We start from the raw sequence: 12434 nt of genomic DNA on the forward strand, positions 1-12434 counted from the left end.
CATCAATGTTCACACTTACAGGTGGTCTCATAAGCTCTTCTTCCCAACCTAACGGGGAAATTATTATTGATAATGCTTTTTCCACTGAAACGGAGAGGAGCAGGCTCACATTCTGATTTTGTAGGCAAAGGAAATTACTCCTGGTAGCCTCCCAGTATCTAAACCTCTACCCAAGTAACCAAGGCATATTTATTAAACTGATTAAGGCTCCCTCCAAATACTTAGTCACCCCTCCAGGAGCTCACTGACTCATTTAGGGAGGGGAAAATGGATTCAGAAATACTGCATTTAAAATCGGGTGCCAAAGATGGAATGCACAATAAAATGCCTGTGGCAGAGATTAGTGGGCCTGGTTTGTGGGTGAGGCCTCAGGAGGTGAGGAGACTTGAACTGGGTTTTTAGGACAGGAAAAGGGGCAATAAAGGGAGGGAGTGCATTTTTCAAGCTGCATGGGAGATATGGAAGAGAGGTTCGCAAAAATTATGGTTGCTATTTGTATGACGCTTATGGACCTGTATTCTGTAGAACATAGGCAGATTTGGGAAATTCTGAGCAAGAAAATGTGACCAGTTGTTTTAGGAAGAATAATCTGATGACACTACTGAGTCTACAAGGGAGCTGCTAGGGAGTGACTGTGGCTTTTTCCAAATGTCAGAGGTAGCAAGGACCTGAACTGTTTTACAGGCAGCAGATAAAGGCGACAGTTCAAATACCAGGGGATATGTTTTGAGATTACCTCTTATTAATTTCCTATCAGGTGAATCTTGGAGACTTATATACACACACATAAAATGTACATATGCAACTGTTTATACTATATTGCATATAAGATCTCACCCTACGCGAGATCTCACCCTATGCAAGACACGGATTCATTTTCCTTTGTGTGTGTGTGCATGCACTAACGCACTCTCCTTTAAAACTGGATTTGAACAATTGTATTACTTAAACACTAGGTTGGTATTACCATTGGAGACACAGATTTTCATTCATTTTATTGGCATATTTTTGCTATTTTTTTAAATGCAAGCAAATTCTTTTCTTCCTGACTCATGAATCTTAATCTTTATGGTGTTGGAGTCAAAATCAGCAATAGTGTATGAATTACTATTTTCTTGGGAAAAACTATTAGAGTACCAACATTTTTTTAAACTAGAGGTACCTGATTATCTCAATATTCTATGAATTCAAAATTTTGAGTGAAAGCTAACTGTGCTTCAAAGTGTAATAAAAAATCTGGGAAGCAGTTACTATAAAGACCCTTTGAACCTCACCAAGGCTCTCTGCTGTTCATTTTGCTTGCTTGTTTTTCAGCACAGATATTGAGGGAAAAAGATGCCAAACAAAAACTCATGTGCAGCATGTATAACTTTGTCTGTATATTCTTTCTACCTGTTAATATCATGCAGGAGCCCCTCTCAGTCATCTCTGTCTCCCCACAGTGCCTCACTGTGTACACTGCAAGTCAATGTAAAAACTTAATATTTTTTTTGCTAAATGAATGAATGGATGTTGATTAATGAGCTAAACTGTTACTTTTCTTTGAGGGCTCAGTTTCCTCATGTAGGAATTAAGGGACTATTTCCAAAATTCCTTATGATTCAAAAAATGCTGGGTTCCATGAAATAAAAAGACATCATCACATCCTAGTACATGAGTGAAAAGCAATAATGAAAAACCTATTTAGATCTCATAATGACATACAATAATGAGTTCTATTATTAATATAACATAGAAAAGAGAAGTAACGAAATACAGCAGAAGGCAAGGTGATGAAACCCTTAGAGTTAGAATTACATGCTTTCATAAAAGACTAACTTCTCCCTGCCTCTCTTTCCCTACCAAAAATAAATCTGCCTGCACTCCCAGCGAATTCTTTATGCTTGTCAGTATGAAGCCCCTCATGGCCCTTTTAAAGTAAGTTACAGAAAGTCATTTCTTGGGTCAACGCAATGCCTTTCATACAGTCCCAGAACTAGTGCAGAATTAACATGAGAACTCTGTTGAGTAGATTCCTAAATTATCATATCCACACAGCAAATACTGAAATAATCCATGAAATGTGAAGATAGAGTCTATGACTCCAGACTAGCTCTCAGGAAGCCCTTTCTGATCACTACCCACTATACTAAGGCTTAGCCTACATGGACAATCTTATTTTGGGGGTTCCTAGAATTACCTTAAAGTGTATATAAAAAATATCACTGAAGGCCAAGATTCTAGTTATGGTGCATAGAAAAGGCGCACAACTAACTTTAGGTAAGAAGCTATAAAGACAGGATTCTGCAGGAACCTCCATCCACCCACAGACCTCCATAGCATACACTGGTGCCCTGCTATCCCAATTGTCTGATAACTGCAAGCTTATTGCTAACGTGAAGACAGAATTTGCAGGGCCTATTACCAACACATGATCTGTCTCATTGACAATACTCCAGAAAGAAATAGAGAATCTGTCCAGTGAGCCCACCAGAGATTTGCTCTCAAACAGCAGGAAGACTCTGGAAGCTTGACCAAGCCCTGCATATGCACCTTAAATAATCATCCAACACTCATTTGCCACTCTTTGATAATCTCAAGACTCCTCTTGCATAAAGCATTGTGATATTTAAAAATATCTACATATTGTTCAGTCCTTTAAGTTAACTTTTCCAACTAGCTGCCATAATAAAATGTTAACAACACTTGCAGTAACTAGTCAAAGCTTATTTTATGCTCTGGATAATATTGGGCATCTGAATTGCATATCTAGTTCCTGAAATCAGGACACAAACTATTCAGTCACAGAATTCCTGGGGGCCATAAATAAGAGAAATACAGGGATGAATGCATAATTCAAAAGTAACAAGCTTATTCTTCTGAAATAAAAATTTAAGAGTTACTAGGTTCTAAGAACAGCATCAAGCTTATAGCTCATTAAGTCTTCCAGATACTGACTTCATTCTGAGTTTGTATACATCATTTCAGGGGTATGTGTACTACATGTAGAGCACAGATGTAAAATGAAATTTAAAAGACACCAGTAAGTACAAATGCAGCACAAAATGTACAAATTTATGTTCATATGAGAGGGAACAAGTTTAGAAATACTAATCCAACATTAAAAAATTCATTCCTACTTATCAAAATTTCATTTTACCCTTTTTAACTCTGTGTGCTTGTAAAAATATAGGTCTGTAAGTGAAAGGTGGGGTCAGTACATATAAATTCTGTTGTATTAAAATATACCCTTACTAAATCACTTTTTACTTTCTCCATTTCTATTAAATTTTAGAAATAAATCTCACAACTTAAATAGAATAATTTCTAACAATAAAATGCCATTTCTTTATAAAGTTTAAATGTTTGATAATTCTATTCTTCCCCCTTACATAAAAATAAAAAATACATTAAGAATATTGTATATTTGGGTATTTAATATATAATAATAAAGACAGAAAGAGTAGGAGTTGGTAATTGCATTATTACTAAATTCAGTCCCCAAACTATTCTCCATTTGAAAAATACATTGCTATCCCAAACAGATGCTCACTATTGGGTTATGCCAAAACACTTTACATTTTAATCACTTTCCTTCAGAAGACATATACAAATTCCAGCAAGCCTCTCTAATTTCTGAAAAGTTGTAAAAAAAACCCTAAACAGCTATTATATTTCATGCTAACGTCAATCAATAAGAATTCACTGAGGAAGAAAACAATGCATTAGAAAACACTCAGAATTCTGGTATAACTCTCTTAAGCACAGGTCTACGTTCCCCTCTTTAGGAAAAACATTTGGCAGTTTCACTTTATAAACTGAGAAAGCTATGACTAACCCCTCACCCCCCTCAAACATCATGTTTGTTGTTAATTTGATTCCTGTTTCCACACTCCCTCTCTTAACCACCCCCCGCCCCCCCCCCCTTGCTCCAGCTGCCTCACTGTACATCATCCTTTAACAGTATGGGTACAACCTGACAATGTAATTTCACTCTACTCCACTGCTTCTGGAATGTCTTTGAAATCAGTGAAAATATCATCTAGAGTATCTTTGTCCCTTGAAATCAACCTCAGGTTTAATAGGTCAAAGAGATTTTAAAGAAAGTTTTTGCTATTGGCTTCCTGTTCAAATGTTTACAGGGACTTGGAACATCCAAGGTGGGCTTATTTGTGAATGAAACAAATCTAAGAAGGACATAGGAGTTTCTCAGTCCAGGTTGTTTGTGAAGTGTAAGTTTCATATTTCCATGACAACAATAATCTGGGAAAGTGATCAAAGCATTCACACCGTTTGTAATATAATAACTCAGAGTGCTTGCTAATAGTGCAGATTTTTGGTTTCAACTCTAGCTAAACAAATCAGAACCTCCGGGGTGGGGTCCAGAGAATAGGCACTTTTATGAAGCTCTCCAAGTGATTGGAAATCACACTCAATTTTGAGAACTGATAATAAGAGACAAGTGTACAACTAAAATCCCTCCAGTAACAAAGTTGGTATACTCTTCAGATAAAAGTTTCACATAAATTGGAGGAGAGAGAAATGGTAGGAGATGAGCCTCATTCAACCAGAGGTGAGCTTACATAAAGGAAGCCTACACTATAATAGCGCACATTTTGCAAGAAGAGTTATTGCTTGTATCCTGCCATTGTATGCATCAATTTGCAACAGCAGTTCATTAGCAGTAAGTATAGTAATAAATAACAATGAAAGATTGTTCTGTACTCAATCCCAGCAATAATTGGATTAGATGCCCATTTATTGAAGATTGCAGTAACACTACAACTCTGACCTTAATTTCCAAGTGCACAAAACATTTTTACAAAGTTGCCAAGGCATGTCTCATTAGAATGGGAAATGGAGAACTAATTGCTGGCAATTTTGGTTAAGCTTGAAATTTGCCTATCTTAAGATTATAAAATAGAGACTTTAAATCATGAATACCATTTGGTATAACATACATTTGCAAACAGGCTCCCCTTGCACTGCTTGGTGAAAACTAGTGAGCCAAATGAAATAAGAATTTGATCAGAGACACATCTTTCTACCCATAAGCATAATATGATAAATTTTGTTTCAGAATGACAGTATCATTATACACTCACTAAATTATGTCAATTTTATTGTATAGATCTTATATTTTTCATACCAATTTATAGGATTATTTTTGGTTTTACAGTTAATTAAGCCTATAGGTATGAGAAATTTAATCTTATTTTACATCTCATGTATTTAATTATCAAAAATAATTTGAGCTAACATGGGAGGTATGAGAAATAGTTCCCATACTTCGGGGTAGAAAGATGTACCTCTAGTCAATTTCTTATTGACTTATTCAATAAAAGAGGACTGCCATTCTGTAATAATGTGGATAAGGCTGTCTAGGTGTAGTGATCTCTCCAGCTAGACTATTCAATAGGATACTAGACAGCATCTGTTAAGAATGCCCCAGAAAAAGGTCCTCTATCAGGTGGGTACTTGGGCAAGATCCTATTTAAAGTCCTGTTCAATTCTGAAATCAAATTTATTTCGGGTGCTTGCCATTTAGGAACATAGGCTTACCCGTAGTTATATTATGCAGGTAGCAGCACCAATATTGACTTGAATATGTACTAATCGATTTACGTGTTACTGAATGATCTACAAAACTCCATTACATATTGAGATTACTTTGTCATTCGTTCAGTCCTTTTTCTCCATAAACCTGATGACAATATCCACCACCTTTTTTTTCTCCCACAAGTTTCGGTCCATTGACTCTAATCTATTTGTTCATCAGATCTTTCCTTATCTCTGAGCTAGGTTTTAAGATTTGCCTAAGTGGGAAGGTGAGATATTATGATTAAAGTTAACCTGTAATATAAAGATTCTAAAGGGAAAACCATTGTACTTCCTGCATCTTTTTCTGAGTTTTTCCCAGGTGTTTATGCCCATTGCCAAATTAGTCCACAAAATCAAGCAGGCATGCACTTGGTATTTTATACATGTTCATGAATTCCATCATGCTTAAGAAATAGTACCAGATGATATCATAAGCCTTTGTGTGGCCTTGAGCAGATTCTGCTCCTTTTGATATCAATATCCCTTGAAATAGTACTTCCATTTTCTGTTTTGTTTCACTAGAGCAGAGGTCCTCAACCATGGTTGCACTACTGTAGAGTTTTTTGGTTCCTTTTGAAAAAGAGCAACTGAAATTCATGATCTCTCACTGATGGACATATGCAGGGGTATGACCAATTCCATCCACTGTAGGTACCTTTGCAATATTTCAAAATAAAAAGCTTAAATTAAAAGCTAATTTAAGAATATCAGTGCTTCAGATCTACCCCAACGAATTAGCTCAGAACCTCAGGGACATGAGGCCCAGTTATCAGTGTTTTTAAAAATTCCCTTAGTGGGCCTCCCTGATGGCACAAGGGGTTGAGCACAGCACTGTGAGGCAATCCATGGCCTCTGCAGCATGAATTTGATTCCCGGCTGGCCAGGGAGCAACCCACATGGTGAAGCAGACCTCTCCTGTCTTGCCCACTGCTCCCCTCAGCAGTGTATTTCAGTCAGTCTGCCTGTTCTGTACCCCATTCTGTCTCTGGTGAATCCTCTCACCCCACCCCTCACCCCCACCCCCGCACCCAGCTCTTGTATGCATACATAAATAAATCTTTTGAAAAAAATTCCCTAAGTGATATTTATGTGCAGGCAGAGTAGAGAAACAGGAGTAGAAAAAAGCTAAAGCAAAAATTAAATTGAATGTTAAGAATTCTTCAAAAGAAGGATACCATAGATATTAAAAGTAATCACCAACTTATATCTTTAAAATATCACCTGAGGTACTTGGTAGAAGTCACAAAGTTAAATATGCATCTGCCCATTATCCTCTATGAAGCAGGTTGTTTGTTGAACACATGTTCAATTTCCTTGGCAGTGCTACCTTTGGATAATCACACTCTTAGGGGAAACCTATTACTGTTGCTGGCTGCCCATTTCATAGTAATGTATCAATAAAAGATGGGCATATTTAACAACAGGCATAAAGAACTCATAACACACTAAATATCATGACTAGAATTTCAACAACTCTCAGACACCCAAAGGAAAAAAAAACATCATTCATGGTTTTATTCCAAGTTCTTGTGTGATACAGAGAAAATACACAGAAACACTGATTATCTTAGGTGAGAAATAACATAAGGTTCTACCATGTACTTTTTGGTGTAACATAAAGTTTAAAAAATTAGAGGGTTATAGGGGGAATCAATCATGTCTAAATTAGTATAATTTTAACAACCGATGGATTGGAGCTAGTGAATTTCCCCCAGAAATATTCAGATCTTGGGGTACTACACTGTAGGGCCCAACCTGGGGTAACTTTTTACAAAGGCAAAAATTTATTGAGATTTACCTAGTGCAGAGAACTGTTTTGCAAGCTCCTCTTTGAGGATACCTCATTTCACCATGACAAGTACCTTAAGAGACCGAGTCAATGATGAGTCCTATTTTACAGATGGGAAAATGAGACAGAAGCAGGGTCAAGAATGGATCAAAGTTACAGGCAATGACCAGAGAGCTGGGGCAGTACAAATTCAGGCCATCTGACTCCTGAGCTTGACCTGTAAGCCTCTAAATACACAGTCAATGCATGTACACACATTTGGAAAATATCATAAAATTTCCAACCTTCAATTGTTTTGTTGACTTTCAAAAACAGGAAGTTTAAAGTATAACAGTGTACTGTGAAGAGAAAACATTGCATTGGCTATGAGTGCAGAGAAGCAGTAAGTGTAATAATGATTTCTACTATGACTTATTAGGGGGCAGAAAACATCATTTAAATGTGCTAAGAACACTAATATATAAGAATATCCAGGCTGTTTATAGTCTACGAAGCTACTAAAAGAACTTAAATGCTAATAAAATCATATTTGTATTAACTTTTATTTAACATCTTCTATGTGCCACACACTATTTTAAGTGCTTCATGTGCTTATTATCTTTATTCCTACATTTTTATGGGGCAAGAACTCATGTTCCACTGAACAGCTCACGTGTCCTTGGTCACACCCTTGGGGAGTACTGGAACCAGGCAGTTTTATTTTAGAATCTGTGCTACTAACCATAATGCTGAGTTGATCCTATAGAACTCCATATGTTCAGTTGGAATTTCCTCTACAGAAAAAGTCATAGTAAATTTTAAAAAGGTGTGCTACAAGTAGAATCCATATATAGCTATGTATCCATTTTACTAAGAACACTCTATAGAGTTTGAGAAAAAGGCAGGAGAGTGCTCTAATCCACTGGTAAATACTAGCGCTTCTACCTTCAGAATAGGTCCAGAATCCAATCACTTCTCACCACACTCACTGCTAAGCTAACACCTATTGTACCTCCATTTCTGTCTGAATGAGCACAGCAGCCTCATCACATTTCTCTCTTCTGCCACCCTGGGACCATTATAGTTCTTCTCCAAACAAAAGATATCATGAGCCCAGTGAAACTAACCAGATCATGTCATTCATCATTTCAAGTCCCCAAAGGCCTCTGAACTTGCATCATCCACCCTCCTACCATCCATCTCTGCCCCCACCATCTGACATCTGCTGACCACACTTCCTGTCTCACTCCTGCCTCCTCAAAGTTCCTCAAACAAGCCAAACACACCCCACTATCAGCTTTTCTCTCTGATATGCTATCATCCTCACCTCAAACTTCAAGTCTTTGCTAACAAAGAGGTTGACCTTCAAAATATTAAAACCTGACAGACACTCTACCACCTTACCCTACTCTACCTTTTACTTAAATTGAGACACACTGGGACTCCCTGGTGGCGCAAGGGGTTAAGACACAGCCTACGAAGCAATCCACAGCCACTGAAGCATGAGTTTGATCCCTGGCCAGGGGGCTACCCACATGGCGCAGCAGACCTCTCCTGACTTGCCCGCTGCCCCCCTCAGCAGTGTATTTCAGTCGATCTGCCTGTTCTGTTCTCTACTCTGTCTCTGGTGAGTCCTCTTACCCCCTACCCACCCCACACCTCTGGCCTGTACCCTGGTTCTTGTATACATAAATAAACTTTGAAAAAAAATAAATTGAGACACAACTAACATATAACATTGTATTTGTTTTAGGGGTATCACAGAATGATTTCTAGAAGCACATATTGTGACAGGATTACCCCAATAAATTTAGTGAATTAACATCCATCACCACACATAGTTACAAATTTACGTTTTTTTTTCCTTATCACCTCGCATGTCCACCACTTCCCTATTGATTATGTTTGCTGTCTGTCTACTGCCATTCTAGATGTGAATCCCACAAAGTCAGGGGCTCCAGCCTCCTATGGATGTGCCTGGGTATTCAATACATGCGTGTTATGTGGGGTTGGGATTAGACACAAAAAGGAGGAGGTTCAGAAGAAAGAAACTGAATAGAAGAAAGAGTGGTGTCGGTATGAAGAAAATGTGGGCATACTTCTATGCAACATACTTTCTCTGGTGGAACTGATTTGAACAGTATCTCCCAACTCTCCAAAAAAAGGCTTCTCACTCTAACCCTGAACCAACATGACTGTCACCAGCAGGGCACATTGCCCATTACATACTCAGAGGTGAAAGAATAGTAAAGCCACCCCTCCCAAATGCCAGTGAGTCATTTGTTCTTAATATCAGAGTGGATTTAACAAGCGCTTATCTTCTCAGGACAAAAGAAAGTATGACAGGGCCCTCTTCATTCATCTGCACAAACAATGGAAATGACCAGTGCAGTGGAAAATGTCAGATCAACTGAAGCAGAAGTGTCCAAGCTAATATTATTTCTCATATCAGTGGTTGCCATAGTGATATTTATAAAGATTTAGCAATGATCAGGCACTGAATACTTTTAAGAGGCTGTTGGAGAAAACCCACCCTCTGCCTTCACAAATCACTCTCATCCCACTTGCTCCATTAAATGGCTCACTTCTTTTGATTACACTTGGCAAGCCCACGAAAGATGAGTTTTAGATTCTATAATTTTAAGCTTGAAACTCATACTGTGTTTTTCCATGTGGTTTGCATTAACGTTTGATTCGGTGATTCATGGTGCCTTTCCAAAGGTGTCCTGGTCATTCCTTCATCTGCCAAGAATGTGTCCTAGTCCCCAACCTCTTCCTTCAGGACACCCATATCCTAAGACCTCCCACTCCTCAGTTACCCTCTCAAGAGGGTGGATACACATATTGATCATTGCCAGTTTTATGCAATAGCCGTATTTCCAACAGTTTTAGGAGATAGAATATCTTAACCACTCCCCCGCCCCCTCTGCTAGATTGCAATAGATTGCAAGCTCAGAGAGGGAAGCAAGTATATCTCTTGCTCATTTTCATTTTCTAGTATGAGCAGCTTGGCACACTAACCCTCAAAAAAAAAAAAAAAAACCCACCAAAACCAAAAAACAAAAACTAGTGCCAGCCACTAGAGAGCTTAGAACGACATTAGAATTCTTGAGTCATGCAAGTTAGACACCCGGGTGTCTTACTGCCACTTCATTCTCCTGAAACCCCTTCATCAGATCTTTAACAACTCCTTTGCATTTTACCTTAATCTCCGGTTTCTGTCCATATTCCCATCCTGGATTGGCCTAGTTTTAGATCTCTGATCCAGTCCTCTCCCCAAGTGAGTGAGCACTCAGAGACATAGGGTGATACTGTAGCCCCCTGCTGAGAACATTCTCAGCCTGCTGTTCTTTGGGTGAGGATGGCACCCTAAGCTTCAGTGTCCTGAATTCTCTCTTTGATCCTGAGCCATGCCTCCTTCCTCCTTTCCCGTCAGTCCACCACCGCTCTGTTCCTCTTTTTCAACATCCCTAACTAGGCCACATATTCTCATTAAGCGCTCTGGCAGCACCAGGCCCACTGCTTCCCAGCACTGCCATCACGGCAGCTACACAGTATGTGTGTGATTATGTGATGAACTGCTCTCTCCCTCACTAGACTCGAGTGTTGTCAGGGACTTGCCTTATTTACTTCTGCTCATCACAGTGTCTCCAGTTAGTACACCCCCTGGCATGTTGAATATTATGAATATGATATATATTTACGATAAATAAACATTGATGTATCATCATTATTGGAACTGGTACAATCCATATTGGTTAGGCATGAAGGATAGATCTCCCAAAGATGTCCAGAACAGACCTTCCTAAGATGTGTCACTTTGGCATGTGGATAATTTCAAGCTAAGGTCAAATGATGCTTTGCAAGTTCAGGAGAAACTTTTACCACTCATTTAATTGCCTAGAAGAATGAAACTTGATGGTATTATCCAGAAATGGAAATTTACCAGAAATAACCCATCAGAGAAACTAATCTATCTGGTACGGCAAATATCCAATTACAGAGCATAGGATCTTCATCATAGGAGTCACATTTTTCTCATCGTGTGATTTTCCCCTACTATCTCCTTCAGGGCCCAGGCCTCTATCCATTTGTAACTCAGGATAAATACCCTCATTTTGCTCATTTACTTTAGAGTCTATTTGAATATAGATTCTCCATATATATGTAATTAAGTCTGTTCTTTTCTCTTACCAATCTTTCTGATGTTAATTTGATTGCTTAGCCAGCCCAGGAGGAAGCCAGAGGTATAGGGGAAAATTTCCTCTCTGCCCCTAAATTGTCTGCCTGCACAGTTGGTAACCAGAGAGTCACTACTTCTGCTAGATACAAAGAAAAAAGCAAACGGATAGACCTAAAATCAACAAGTCTTTTCATTTCTTGGACATTTAAGCAATGCTTACAGTGGGTGCTCAAATATTTATCCATATCATTTGCAAACAGAGACTGAGCAGGAGCCACAATCTCGCAGTTTTTCCTAGTGAGGCAGCTGGAGTAGGAACTTTCAGCATCTCCCCACTATCGGAGGGAGAATGATGCAACTATTCCTCAGTCAATAGCATCAGCCTCTGAAATTCACTGCTGATTCACATTTGCTCTTGGGATGCCAGTGACTCATCCTGTTAGAAAAGTAAAGGCAGAAAAATATGAGACATTTGTATAGCAATTGGGGATGGACTAAAGGAAAACCCGAGGAAGAATGAGTTTTTCTGTCTTCCTATAGCCCTATGTCATGGTGAACAAGAGACCTGAAGTCAACCTACCAACTCTGCTATAAGTCAGTGTCCTCCTAACCTGGGTTGGTCCACATTGCTTCATCTCCTTCTAAGTGCTTCCTCGCTTCTAGACTGAGTGATTAAACCTATTTCAAAGATCATTGAGAAGATTAAATGAAATAATTGATATAAATAGCACTTAGTAATTCCTTAGTGTCATATAATGGTATGTTGCAGTTGTGAAGATGGCTCACAATAATTCCTCTTGACTGCTATCCCTTGGCCAGTGCAATCTGGGGTCATTGAGGTCTCCCTACTTTTGTATCATATCTGTGTATAAAGAGATGAAGAAGCTGAGCAGGGTTCCCTTT

The 12434-nt window shown here is 38.6% G+C and overlaps 1 protein-coding gene and 1 long non-coding RNA gene across 3 annotated transcripts in view; one reads left to right on the top strand and one right to left on the bottom strand.

Moving 5' to 3' along the window:
* EPB41L3 (erythrocyte membrane protein band 4.1 like 3) overlaps window positions 1-12434 on the bottom strand; it is a 189345-nt gene that overhangs the window by 159175 nt on the left and 17736 nt on the right. The gene's annotated exons all lie outside the window — the stretch shown is intronic.
* LOC129145602 (uncharacterized) overlaps window positions 1-12434 on the top strand; it is a 32530-nt gene that overhangs the window by 1504 nt on the left and 18592 nt on the right. The gene's annotated exons all lie outside the window — the stretch shown is intronic.

This window comes from Talpa occidentalis, unplaced genomic scaffold (genome assembly GCF_014898055.3).
Source record: "Talpa occidentalis isolate TD23 unplaced genomic scaffold, MPIMG_talOcc4v2.1 talOcc4.13, whole genome shotgun sequence".
Classification (NCBI taxonomy): Eukaryota; Metazoa; Chordata; class Mammalia; order Eulipotyphla; family Talpidae; genus Talpa; species Talpa occidentalis.